This window comes from Mesitornis unicolor, unplaced genomic scaffold, assembly GCF_000695765.1.
Source record: "Mesitornis unicolor isolate BGI_N332 unplaced genomic scaffold, ASM69576v1 scaffold7972, whole genome shotgun sequence".
NCBI lineage: Eukaryota > Metazoa > Chordata > Aves > Mesitornithiformes > Mesitornithidae > Mesitornis > Mesitornis unicolor.
The window spans coordinates 20834-32971 of record NW_010171144.1 but is presented as its reverse complement, the minus strand read 5'-3'; positions in this window follow the sequence as shown (position 1 = coordinate 32971).

Genomic DNA, 12138 nt, shown 5'->3' with positions numbered 1-12138 from the left:
GGTGCTGTTGCTGCTGTTACGTTTTGGGGAATCTCTGATAGGCTTTCTGAACTCTGCTGCACTTTAGAAATTTTCTCATACATGAAAAATTATGCCAATGGGTAGGGGCAATACAGATCTTTAAAACCAGCTTTCCCTGGATTTGTGGAGAGGAGGAGAGAGAAGAGAGCTCACCACGTGTATGCGTTCTCTGTGATGCAGGCTGGCTAAACTGCATTCAAGATGTTGTAGTGATCTATACCTATGAATTAAAAATGTAAGAACTGGAGAAGCAGTTAAAGCTGTTTGGTTTCGGTCCAGAGACCTGAGGTGGCACAGTCGTGTTCAGTCTGGATTTTGTGGCTTACACGTTACTACTTCATTTTCATAGCGTCAGGCTCCAAAGTCTCCTTTTTAACAATGTCATTGATGCAGGATGGGCTTTGGTGTTGCCTGTCTCTTGATCTTTCTGACCTGGAATTCTTGGGATTTTATTTTCCTCCACTGTAGTTGCCTACAAAGAAGGCACTAAAAGTTCTCTCAGCAAAAAATTTTGTGTTGGCTTCAAAGTCCAGTTGCAATGTTGATACTTGTGAACACGCTTGTGTGACGTTTGTGATTCTTTGGGCTTTTCCTTTTTCCTGGCTACAAGCTCGTTGAAGCAGTACACTGGACTGAAGACAAAAGTAATGGCTGCTTTTCAGTAGAGAGTTGGAATTAAAATATGTAAAGTATTAAAGACTTTTCCCTCTAAAATTGGGGGTTTGGCTATCTCTGGTTAGTAAGTTAATGCTGTCTGTAATGCAGTCTGATTCTTACTTAGAAATTCAACCTCTTTCTTCAGTGCATTATTTATATTTCAAACTGGACATTTTCACCAAAACCTTAATTAACTTTGATGCCAAAGGTTGGGACTTCATCAAGTGCTCAGCACGTAGAGCTTCGGACTACTGGCATAAAGAGTTAATGAACTATGTGTGAGGTTCATGGCTTTTAAGAGAACCAAACAAAGCAATATTCTTTTTGGTCTTTTAAGAGTGGACGCTTAGAAGAAGTAAAGAGTAGAACTAATACAGAATTGCTCTTTCATGCTGCCATGTAACTATTATTGAGGCTCATTTGATTGAGGGAGTCTGTGAATTTTCTTCTTGTGTTGCTTGGCAGCATCAATGACCATTTTCTCCCCTTGTAAAGATGTAGAGAGTTCTTGTTATTGGTTTTGGTGAAAGTAGAATCCAGATAGCAATGGCTGCTGGCTGATGTGAAGAGGTCAGTCTGGTCACTGAACCCTCCCGCAGTCATTTGAAAGAAAAATAAACTTACTTGAAAAAAAATTTTACTAAAGCATTTTCCCTCTAACCAATTTTTGTAATATATTAAAGATTATATTTAAAGTTTGTATGTGTTTGCTCTGGGCAAGTTTACTTCCCCTCCAACTTGAGCACTTTTGTTACTTGTACTGGTTATTTTTATTGTTGGTCTTAACATTTATTTTATATTTTGTTTTTTTTATAAACTGTTAACAAAAAGCTTTTGTGAACCTTTGTTTCTTGCTGGCTCTTTCTTGGACCAAATGAACTGACTATGAGCTGGCTTAGAAGAAATGTTCATTGGGATGCATAGGAATTTGCTAGCAAAAATGTACATGTATTGAAAGGTTTTTGTTTTTTCCTCGGAACCTCTAAAGCCACACCTGTGCTAAAGTAATTAATCTCAATTTGATGTGATTTTAGTAATCTGACCACACATTCTCCTTCTAGGTCCAAAGTAATGACTCTAACAATGGTGTTCCAGGACTGAGTCTGCCTCCGAACACCAAGTACCTTTTTGATTAATAAAAGGCAATGCTGGCATCTATAAAAATTCTGTTAAGTTGCAAACTTGCTGTGAAATAAGCTGCAGAATTTGGTGAGGGATTGCTGACACATCAACCTAACCACTCTTGCTGAATGCTCTTAAAAGTCTAGGAATCTCAATCTCAAAAAAAAGAGGCAGAATATGAATTTCTGTTGTTCATTGTGAGCTGTACAATGACAAACTGTATTCATGAAGTTTGTTATAATTCTATCTTAATTTCCCACTAGCAAGGCCTGGTGTAGTGGCCAGTCTGAGTGGTGTGCCTTGTGTGCTTGCAGTCTTGCATTCTATGGGAGAGGAGGAGGAGTACAGTTTATGAAGTTTCTTTGAATTAAAGTCTGGCCTCAGAGGTTTTGACAGGTAACCATCACTGTGCCCATAACCAAAGGGTCATCCCTATTTCTCACTGGTGTATCGAGTTAGTGCAAGAGTTCATGAATGCTGTGTACCCTTTTTGGTGGACTTACGCTGCCCTCTTAACAATGCTTGTAGAGCTTTTTCTGCACGCTCATCTCAGCAGTCAGATTGCAACAGTAGTGACCTGCAGTCTCACAGACCAAAACTTGAACATCTCCATTCTGTGGTGATGGCGATGAGTGGAAGAAGCTGTCAGATTATTGTTAAACTTTTTGGACACTATTGTACTTCATTGAGACTCATGGTAAGCCAACCAGCAGTATAAACACTTACTGCAAGAGGAACGGACACGTCAGAGGTTCCTTTTAAAAGGACTGTTACAAATGGTTTAAGGCCTAAATCGTGAGTCATAAATGGCAGTTGAGTTGTGCCTCATTGTTTCTTAAATCTTTACGATGCTTTCTTTTACAGGTGACATGGCTGTGTTGCTGTTTTGTCCTAGCAATACTGTACATCATTTGTTGTTTCACTATATTGTATCTACTTGAGGTATCACAATAAAAGCTTTCAATTGTTTTGTTGAGTTGCTTGTTGGTTTTGTGCTATCTTTTCTTGCTAATTAAATTCCCATGCTTTATTCTCTGATAATGCCAGAGAGAAAAGCCAGTGCTCTTAAAAACTTCAGATTTGACCCACATTTAGAAGTTTTTTAATGTAGTTTTAAGACATACAGATTTTTTTTCCTTTCACTAATCTTGAAAAAACACAAAGTTGTGTGGCTACTCCTGGAGCTTTTGAGTATTTTTCAGCCAATCATGGAACTTCTGCAAAATACTTTCAAAAACAGTCAGTCTGTGCACACCCTGAAACTAACTTTCAGAGAAACTGAGGAAGTGTGGTTGTTTTCTGCTGTATGTTGGTCATCCGTAGGCCAGAGCAGCACTCTGAGCACAGGCACTCAATCTGCTATTTCTGCTTTGGCTGGGAGGAACTTGTGTGGTTCCTCTAATCAGATTAATGGTTTTTTCATGTTAGTGGAGTTAAAGTCCCCTCTGTAAGCAAGTAAGAAGAATGTGATTGAAGATTGGTTTTCTCCATCCAAGAGCCCAGGTCATAGTGGCCTTCACATTGGCACAGATGTATCCCACTGGTGTTTTTGCAGGAGCACTGTGTGCTGCGTGCGTGAAGGGCTCCCAGCAACACTCAAATACGAATTTTTCCTGCAGACAGTGTCAATACATCACCAGCTGTCCATAGCAGCAGGTATGACCATGGCGCTCATTCTCCAGTGGAAAATCTTGATGCAAAACAGCAAGTTTGAATGAGAAGGGAGGGAGATATTTCTGTCAAAGGCTTGCTACTTTCCTACTGTAGCCATAGTTCGTGGTTTGCCTGTTTACAGTGAGGGGATGCTTGGCTTATGTTCAGCACTGTAACCCCCAGGTCCTTTTCAGTTGGAAAATCCAGTCTATGGCATTCATCAATGGTTTTGTACAGTCTTAGGCCAAGCAAAGTCATGTTTTCTCCTGAAGATCAATCTGAAGATGGTCATATTGATGTTAATGGTTGTGATTACAAGAGCAATGGTAAACTGGGACTTTATTCTAAAAGGCTTCGCATTCGAAAGGCATCCTATTATTAATTTGAAAGATTTCAACCAATACCTCAGTTTAAACAAAACCTCTGTTACTGATAGTAAAAATATCATTTAAAATTTCTTAAAATTACAGCAGGCAGTGATTAAGTTTACTTTCCTGCATAATACTAGGTATGGGATTATCCTTAATCACATTCAACCATTTGAAATAGAAAATTTTCAAGGAAGTGTTTCACATCAGACCTGCTTGCTAGCACAAGGCATACGTGTGTGCTAAGTAATACCAAGGTGTTAATGAAATTTTCCTGGAAATTTTTCAGTTTCCTGAAAAACTCCAAGGCAGGCTAAATTATGTCTTTGTGATAATTTGATTATTTTTAGCATGATAAATGAGTAGGGCACACGGAATTAAAATACAAAACATGAGTTGTTTGCATTTGAATACTTAGAGTGAAGTGGGAAATTGGTAGCAAGGACTCGTGTAGGATTTTGCAGGGAGTTTGGTTTAGTTGAATGTTCAATTACTGAACATCGGCAACGGCGCATCAAATATGACCCCTTTGGACTGCCTGGGGCTGTGAATGAAGTCACTCAGTGCAGGCTTATTCAGTGTCTCTTCAATAATCCATCATTTCATCTCACAAAGGGATGGGGATGCTCCACATATGAGATCAAACGTAGTATTTCCATCTTAAGAAAAATGGAAGATAGGCTGCTACCTTTTCTTTTATTCATGCACTTATAAGCTGTCATCTCGGAGAAACTCATTTTCTTCTTTTTAACCTCTTCTTGGCTTTGCTGTTGTAGGGCATGAAAAAAAAAGGATCTTTCTAGATTTGAAAAAAATTTTAAGGATAAAAATGGCACTTTATGAGAGATGTATGGTATTCATTGAATAAAACCCTAATTCTTTAAAATGGATATAATCTTCCCCCATGCATGAAACACCTTAGCCATAAGGTTAAGCTGCAGTGGGACGACAGTTGGTCTTTCTTTACAAAATCCAGTTAGCCTAAACAGGAAAGCTCTAAACAGGAAAGCTCTCAGGACTAAAGCTTAGTTTAACCTCTGAAAGGGGCTCCAGTTAGGTTAGTTTGGTCATCTGAGGTTGTTCTTCCACTTTTCTCTCTTCCTTTGCACCCTCTCCGTGGCTTTTCCCCAGATGAGCAGAGCACCTGTGCTGCTGCTGGCACTCTCACCTCTGACAGGCAAAGCAGCTGCCCATCAGCTGGGGCTGGACAAAGCAATTCCCAGGCTGTGCAGCAGCTCTGCTAAGCCATGTAACTGATGATCATTCGCTGTTTCTAGCAGAAATGCAACTTCAGTTTTTACTGTTTCTGCTCTAGTAAAGGATGAGCCCACCTGAAGGTTTGCCTCCTTCATTTCTTACTGCGGTCACTGACTGCAGAGCTGAGGACCTGAGATGCTTTACGATCCTGGTAGCACTTTAACCTGTGCTTGCATTATGTATAAACCCACTTGCCCAAAGATATTGCTTAGTAAAGATCACTCTAGAAAGCAGACAATGCTGTTTTTTCTGTATTTAACAAAATAATTGGCAGTTTCTGCATGGTTTGATTTCTCTATTTTAGTAGTAAACAGCATAGCTTAACTTCCCTTCTTGAGCCCAAAACCTTTAGAGGTTTCTAGCTTAAGCAAAGACAATGGCAGGGCCAAACTGGCCCTTTATTCAAAACTGAAGTTGCATTCTGACGTTAATACATATGTGCATGCAAATTCCATTGCTGCACAGCCTGCTCTTCACCTGCAAGAAGGGCTGCGAATGTTATTTAACCTTCAGAACACCTTTACAACATGAGTACAAGTTATAATCTCTTCGCTTTACACCTGGTGAAAGTTTAGTTCTACAAAATCATTTATGAGCAAAACCCTGCAGTCTGGGACCTGGAGCTGACGACAGCCCCACAACGTTGTATGAGTGTCTGAAAAAAAAATCACCTTGCTCTCGTGTTTCAGGTCTTGTAGACTTAAAACTTCAGCGAATTAAACAGCAGCCTGATTGCTGTTGATTTTGCTGCCTTTCTAATCTGCGCACGTCTGTACAACGTATATGTAAAAGCACGTAGTCTTACTGCATATCTTGCTGCACAAGGCAGACCGGTAAGGTTATATGGGATTTAAACCGATAGTTTCTTTGAGTCTGGCAATAACCATTTCTGATCACACACTGGATTTCTTGAAGTTTCTTTGTCCCTAGAAACAAGAGCTCGCCTGCGCAGGCACCCTCACTGTGTCAGCAGGTGAACAGGGAAGGGACAGTACTGACGGTGGTAAAAGTTCTAATTTTTCTGAGTGTTGGGTCGAGTGGCACTGTCAGCTGTGTTTGAATTGTGATTCAAGTTATCTGGCCGTTTAAAAGTGAAATCAAATAAGCTTTATTCTGCAGGAAAGGTTATTTAAAATGTTTTAATACCAAATTATATAAAGCCACTCTCACAGAGGTGCAACACTAAAAGTTAAAACCAAACAACCCAAAACCCAACTGCAGGATCTCTGTGCAAACAAACGTTTTTCCAAAGCCTTGTTTAAAAGCCTGCTAGAAGTCAGGGATCTTGTGACGAGGAGCGGGGCTGCCAAGGGCGAGAAGAGCTTGTTTTGCAGTTGGGCCCAGGGGGATTGCTACATCTGGGGCCCGGTTGCAGATGCAAAACTTGTGCTTTTGAGGGCTGGGGGGTTTTCCTAAACAAATATATTTCCTAAATAAATATAAACAGATCCTCTGCCATGCGCAGAAGAAACCTGCTGATATTATTGCAGTTAACCTTCGGTCTGTTGAGCTGGAGCTGCCGTGAGACCATTTTGAGAGTCACCTGCCTCGTGCCATAGTGCCAGGGTTGAAAGTCTGTAGGGCACTGGGGCAGGAGGGCTGGGCACCGATCACTGCAGTGTGGGGAGGGCGGCTCCGCCTCCTGGGAAAAAGCTGAATCCATACAAGAGGCGTCTTTCTCAGCCTGCCTTGTAGGAGTGCAGGTGCAAATCAATGGGAAAAGAGGAAATTTTGTGACAAATCAGGACTCCCAAAAGCTATCTATCTCTGTGCCCTAAATGGCAAATGAAACTGGTTTTCATGTACCCTACAGAGCAGGACGTGCCCCTGCCCCAACACCTGCTCACCATGGCCCATGCGGGTTGGTGAGGCAGTGTCTGCTGTGGCCCCCGTGGTGGGCAGCATCCTGCCCAGAGCCGGGCATGGCCAGGAAACCCACAGCTCCCAACAGCTGCTCTTGGGCAAGAGGCTGTTTCTGGCCATAATATCCTTATAGGCCCAAATTAATCATCTGTTGCTCACTGATGGTCAAATAAATAAGCGCTATTGCCCTGGGTGGCATGCTCCACTTCATCACTCAGTGTAACTGGTAAGACTGTCAATCTGCTTCTGCTTGTCTGTTTAAACTATATTCCCTCCCTTTCTTCCTCTTTTTTCTTCCTCCTTCCTCAATCCTCCACTTTTTTTATGATGCCCATAACAGTCCAAAGTCTACAGTATTTTGCTTTATGTTGTTCCCCTTCAGAATGCAATACCCCAGGGGCAGCACTATCAACCTGTGGTCACACACCGATGTTTCATGGTGTTTGATTCATTGCTGGGACAGTTGCTGGGTGGTGGAGGGAGCTGCCCCTCCTGGCTGGACCCTACCCCAGGGCAGGTGAGCAATCATAGCCGATCCTCACACTTTGAGGGCAGAGGACAAGGTGCTGTTTTGCTCCTAACCTATCCCTGCTTTACAGATTAAACTCCTGCAGCAAGTTTGAGGCCTAAATACTGTTTGTCTGCTATGATAATCAACAGAAAATGGGCACGTATGAGCTGCAGCTACATAGCCCTCCAGTGACGCTGTGCTTTATCGCCTCTGCTCCTCCTGCTCCTAGGCTGACAAAGCTAATGGGTTTTGCTTTACCAGCATTTTTTTTTTCCCCTTCCTCCCCTCTTCTGTAATGAAGTTTCTTGCAGCATAGAGGCTGGAGACACAAATGAATGCCCTTTAATTACCTCCCCATAATATACAAAACCAAAAGGTTTCTCACGTCATTCTTTCACTGTTTACTAAAATAGAGCCTTTGCTCTGGCAGACCTCTCCTTCACCAGCCAAAACTCACACTGAAGGTTAACAGCTCCCGAAGTTAATGATTATCTTTCCTTGTTTGCTCGGTGTTTCAGAGTTCAAACATGTAAACACCACTCCCCCGTGCAATTGCTGTGGTCAGCCTGTGACGAGCACTGCAGAAAACATAAACACATCCATTAGCAGAGAGAGGTTTCACTCTCCTGCCCGGCCTCCCCGGGGCTTGCAGCAGTGTCCACTTGCTGGCCCAGGACACAGCCAGCACAGGATGAAACCGTCCTGCTCAGGCTGGCGATTACATGCTATGAAAACCCCCAAAATAGCAATTTCTAATCTCTCCCAAGGCCGTTAATCAGGTTTCTAATCCAGCAAAGCTGCCCGTACTGTAACAGACTGTGGTTCCAGGGCCTTTATTAGAGACTCCTCTCAGTTACAGCTTTTACTGGGTCAGAGACTGCCTGGGCAGAACGAGATGGTGGTTGGTGCCATGACCTGGCTGCACCTTACCTGTGAGAGCTGAGCATTACTGAAGGCTAGAAATACAGCACGACAGTCTCCTGATCTGACATCTTCTGAGGACTGAAAGCAATCTCCACTTTTCTGAATGCAAGTGCAATGGCTGGTCCTGTCCAATCACTTTCAAATTAGATAGAAATGCCCTGAAGACGTGCGTCAGTCAAAGATTTCTGGGCAGCTTCACAGAAGCAGATGTTTTGCCCTGTACCTTGGCTAAATTCCAGCTGGGGTAATCACATCTGCCTCTTACCTATCTTTCCCTGGGTGGCTCTGACCATACTGGAGGACCCGATGTGCTGCAGAGTGGGGGTGACGTGACTGAGGTGGGTAGCTTGCACACAAGTCTGTGATATTTGCAGCATTAATGGGGCTCCCTCTGGCAAAAGGCGCTATATAAATGTAAACTCATAGCTCACAAAGCAATTCAGCATCCTTGTGCGTGGCTCAACCCAAGCACACTGTATTAGCAAGGCAATAGGCTGTTAAATCTCCTCCGGCTACAGGAGCTTTAAGAGGCTCCCTGCGTCCCAGGATGATATTTTGAGGCTCTGGTTGAAGAGATTCAGAGTCTCACAGGGGCTCAGCTGGAGGATGCTGTGGGGACGGTGGGGGCAGCGTGGCAGGGGCTGTCCTGGTGCTCAGCAGTGTCTTTGCTGCTCTTGGTTGGGGAGGATGCTGCGGCCAAGCCCCATCTGGGGACTTGCCATGATTGTTCCCAGTCTGTACGGCTGTGCCGTGTAGCCTGGTGTCTCTGCCTGGGAGACAGGATGGGGAAGCAGTGGGGGAGCTCAGGCTGGTGGGCAGTGCTTTCCGTGCTCTGGGGCTTGCGGTCCCACTTGCAAGAGGTGGTGAGCCAAAGCCACCTCGCTCCTCAGGTCTGCAAAGCCATTTCAACCAGAATCACCACCAGTCCTGGGTTCGCAGGCACCGGTAGGAAGGTTCCAAGGCACCATGCACTGAGACCGCGGTGGCAAGTGGTAGCGTGCTGCACTGAGATGCGCTTTGAGACACCAAAACCAGGAAGGGAACATAAAAAAAAGTTTATTAACACTGAGGAAATGAATTGAGATGCATGAGCACCCCCGATAACCAAGCACTGCTAACATTGTTGGGATGTGCACAACCGTGTGCCTCTCCAGAAAAAGCCCCAATGCCTCCAGCCTCCTCTCCCCTCACTGTCCCCCAGCACAGCCGTGCAGGCAGCAGCCTGTCTGCAATGCACGTTTCTGGGGAAGACGATAAATACAGTGTGTTTTGTTTCTTTATTTAGCATGTTCCTCCAGAAAGGCTCCAAGGTCTTGAACTCGGGGTTTTACTGAGTTTGCTGTTTATCCGCCTGTGCCTTTGTGCGCATGTGTGCGCTGAGGGGCCCAGTTTGGTGGCAGTGGTTTCCTCCCCGGCAGGGTGAGCTCCCAGGGGCCAAGGGGTCTGGAGCAGCTCTGTCCTGGACACCACAGCAGCCTCCGCGCCCGTCAGCCCTCAGCCAGCTCCCAACTGCACCCACAGCATGACCAGATTGGCTGGGGGATTTGCTTTGGTGTTTCACTATTGATGTTCGTCCATGTATTTTGACCTCATTTTGCTGTTTCTTTATCCTCCCATCCCTCTCCCCTTACTAACATCGTTTAGCCAACGCTTGGAAAGTCTCCCACACCCTGTGAAGGCCACAGCGCCTGGTGCTTTCACATGCTCTCCCCTCCAGGTCTGCCTGGCTCTGTGCCCCATCTCCCAATGGCAACCTGTACCCCGTCCCATCCCAAGGCCTGTCTGGCTCCAGGCTGCGCATAGGAGGGGTGAAAGGGAAAAAAATTGTTATCCAAAGGTTAACGTGGGGCCCTGAGCAGGGCAGGTGTGGGGCTGACATCACGTGTAGCCAACATGAGAGCCCCCAGCTCAGCTGCCGGCCCCTGTCCCGAGAAGACCCCGCAGGGGTGTGGGTCTGGTGTGTCCTCAGTGCTGGATGCTGCCGGCCCCAGCAGTGACTCATTTTGCCACTCGGGGCTCTGGGTGTGGATGTCTCACTTGTTTCTTGCCTTGACAGCAGCAGCTTCACCTCGTCAAGGGCTTTTGCTCCCTGCCCCGCACACCATGGGGTGACCAGTGCTCATGGTCCCTGTCCCCGGCGCAGCGTTGGCTCACGTCAGGCCACAAATTTGCAGCAAAACTACAGGCCCCATCCTTTGGTTTCCTAGAAATCCAGAGGTCAGCTTGGCAAGCAGAAATGCATTTCACAGGGCTTCTTAAATCAACACAGCAGGGACCATTACATGGACGTTTGCATGATGAAGCATTTGCAGCTGTGCCAGAGGGTAGAGGGTGTTTTTTAAACTTTGCTTTTTCCATTTGGGCTACAGTGGCAAAGCAGCCCTTGGAGCAGCGCAGGGGGATGCAGCCTGCGTGCACAGGTGGACAAGTCAGGTCTCCAAGCTGTGTCCGGCCTCTGGAGCCTGTGAGGACGCCCTGTGCCTGGCAGCACCCAGGGCCATGGCTCCTCCACTGCCGGCCTTGGGAGCTCCTGCCAGGAACCAGCCCCAACCAAGCGCTGTGCTGGGGCCGTGAGATGCTCAGGCTGGTGGCCTTGGAAGAAAATACTTCAGTGCAATGAACATAACCTGAAGTCGACTGCAGCAATGGGATGTGAGCAGTGTGCCCAGTTGTTCTTCTGGGAGTGGGAGCCACCAGAGACCCTCTCCAGCCCCAACTGCACCCCTGGCCCACAGCAACACTGGCCCTTGCCATTGCTTTCCTTTGCATCTCTTGGCTTTCCCTTTCATCTTTTTTCTTTCTTATTTTTTTCTTTTTTTAATTTTTTTCCCCCTTTTTCTTTCTTTTTCCTTTTTTCCTTTTTTTCCCTTTTCTCTTTTTTTTTCTTTTTCCCTTTTTTCACTTTTTCCTTTTTTCCCTTTCCTCTCTTTGCCTCTTTTTCTGCTGTGCCACAGTCAGACAAAGCCTGACAGCCAAGAGGAGTTGCTGGCTCTGAGAACCCCTGGTGCCCAGCAATAGAATCACAGACTCATAAAATCTTTATGGTGGAAGAAGAGCTTTAAGATTATCAAGTGCAACTGTTAACTAACTCTACCAAACACTATGGGCTGACTTTGCTGGCTGTGACAAGACCCCTTCCCAGGGGGAAGGAGCAGCTCTGGTGCCTGCAGCTGCCTGGGCAGGAGCCCAACTGGTTCAAGGTGCAACGTCTGAGCCCTCCAACTGTACGAGCCATGGCTCTGGCGCCTGTTCCCAAGCATTAACACACTGTGGTTTTGCCACTCAAAAATCCCAAGCCTTGTAACAAGAGCTGGGGCTTTACCCAGCACTGCAGGTGTGAAGGGCTTCATGGAAACTTCTCTGGTTTCTGTGGATGTCAGCTCTGAAAACCAAGCTTATCTCTTCTGAGCCATGCAGGAGGTGCTTGGTGTGAGTTACGTATGAGAGGCAAGGGCAGCAGGGGCTGTGCGAGCACTTCCAGCTTCCACATCAAGAGTGGTGAAATCTGCCCCGAGGCTGGGCCAGCCGGGCTTCCCAGGCACTGACAGCCAGCAGCAATGTCAGTAGAGATCGTGCTTACATCTCCTCCTCATATTTTTTGCATTTTCCCCCTCTTTTTCCCACTTTTACATGAAGCTGAGCTGCAAAAATTGTCTGATCCCTGAGGTGCTGGACCAAGATGCAGAGGTGGGCTCTGTCCTCCCAGGGAAATCTCCCTGTGGTTGGCACCACCTGGCTCCAACACTGTCTGAAACCTGGCTG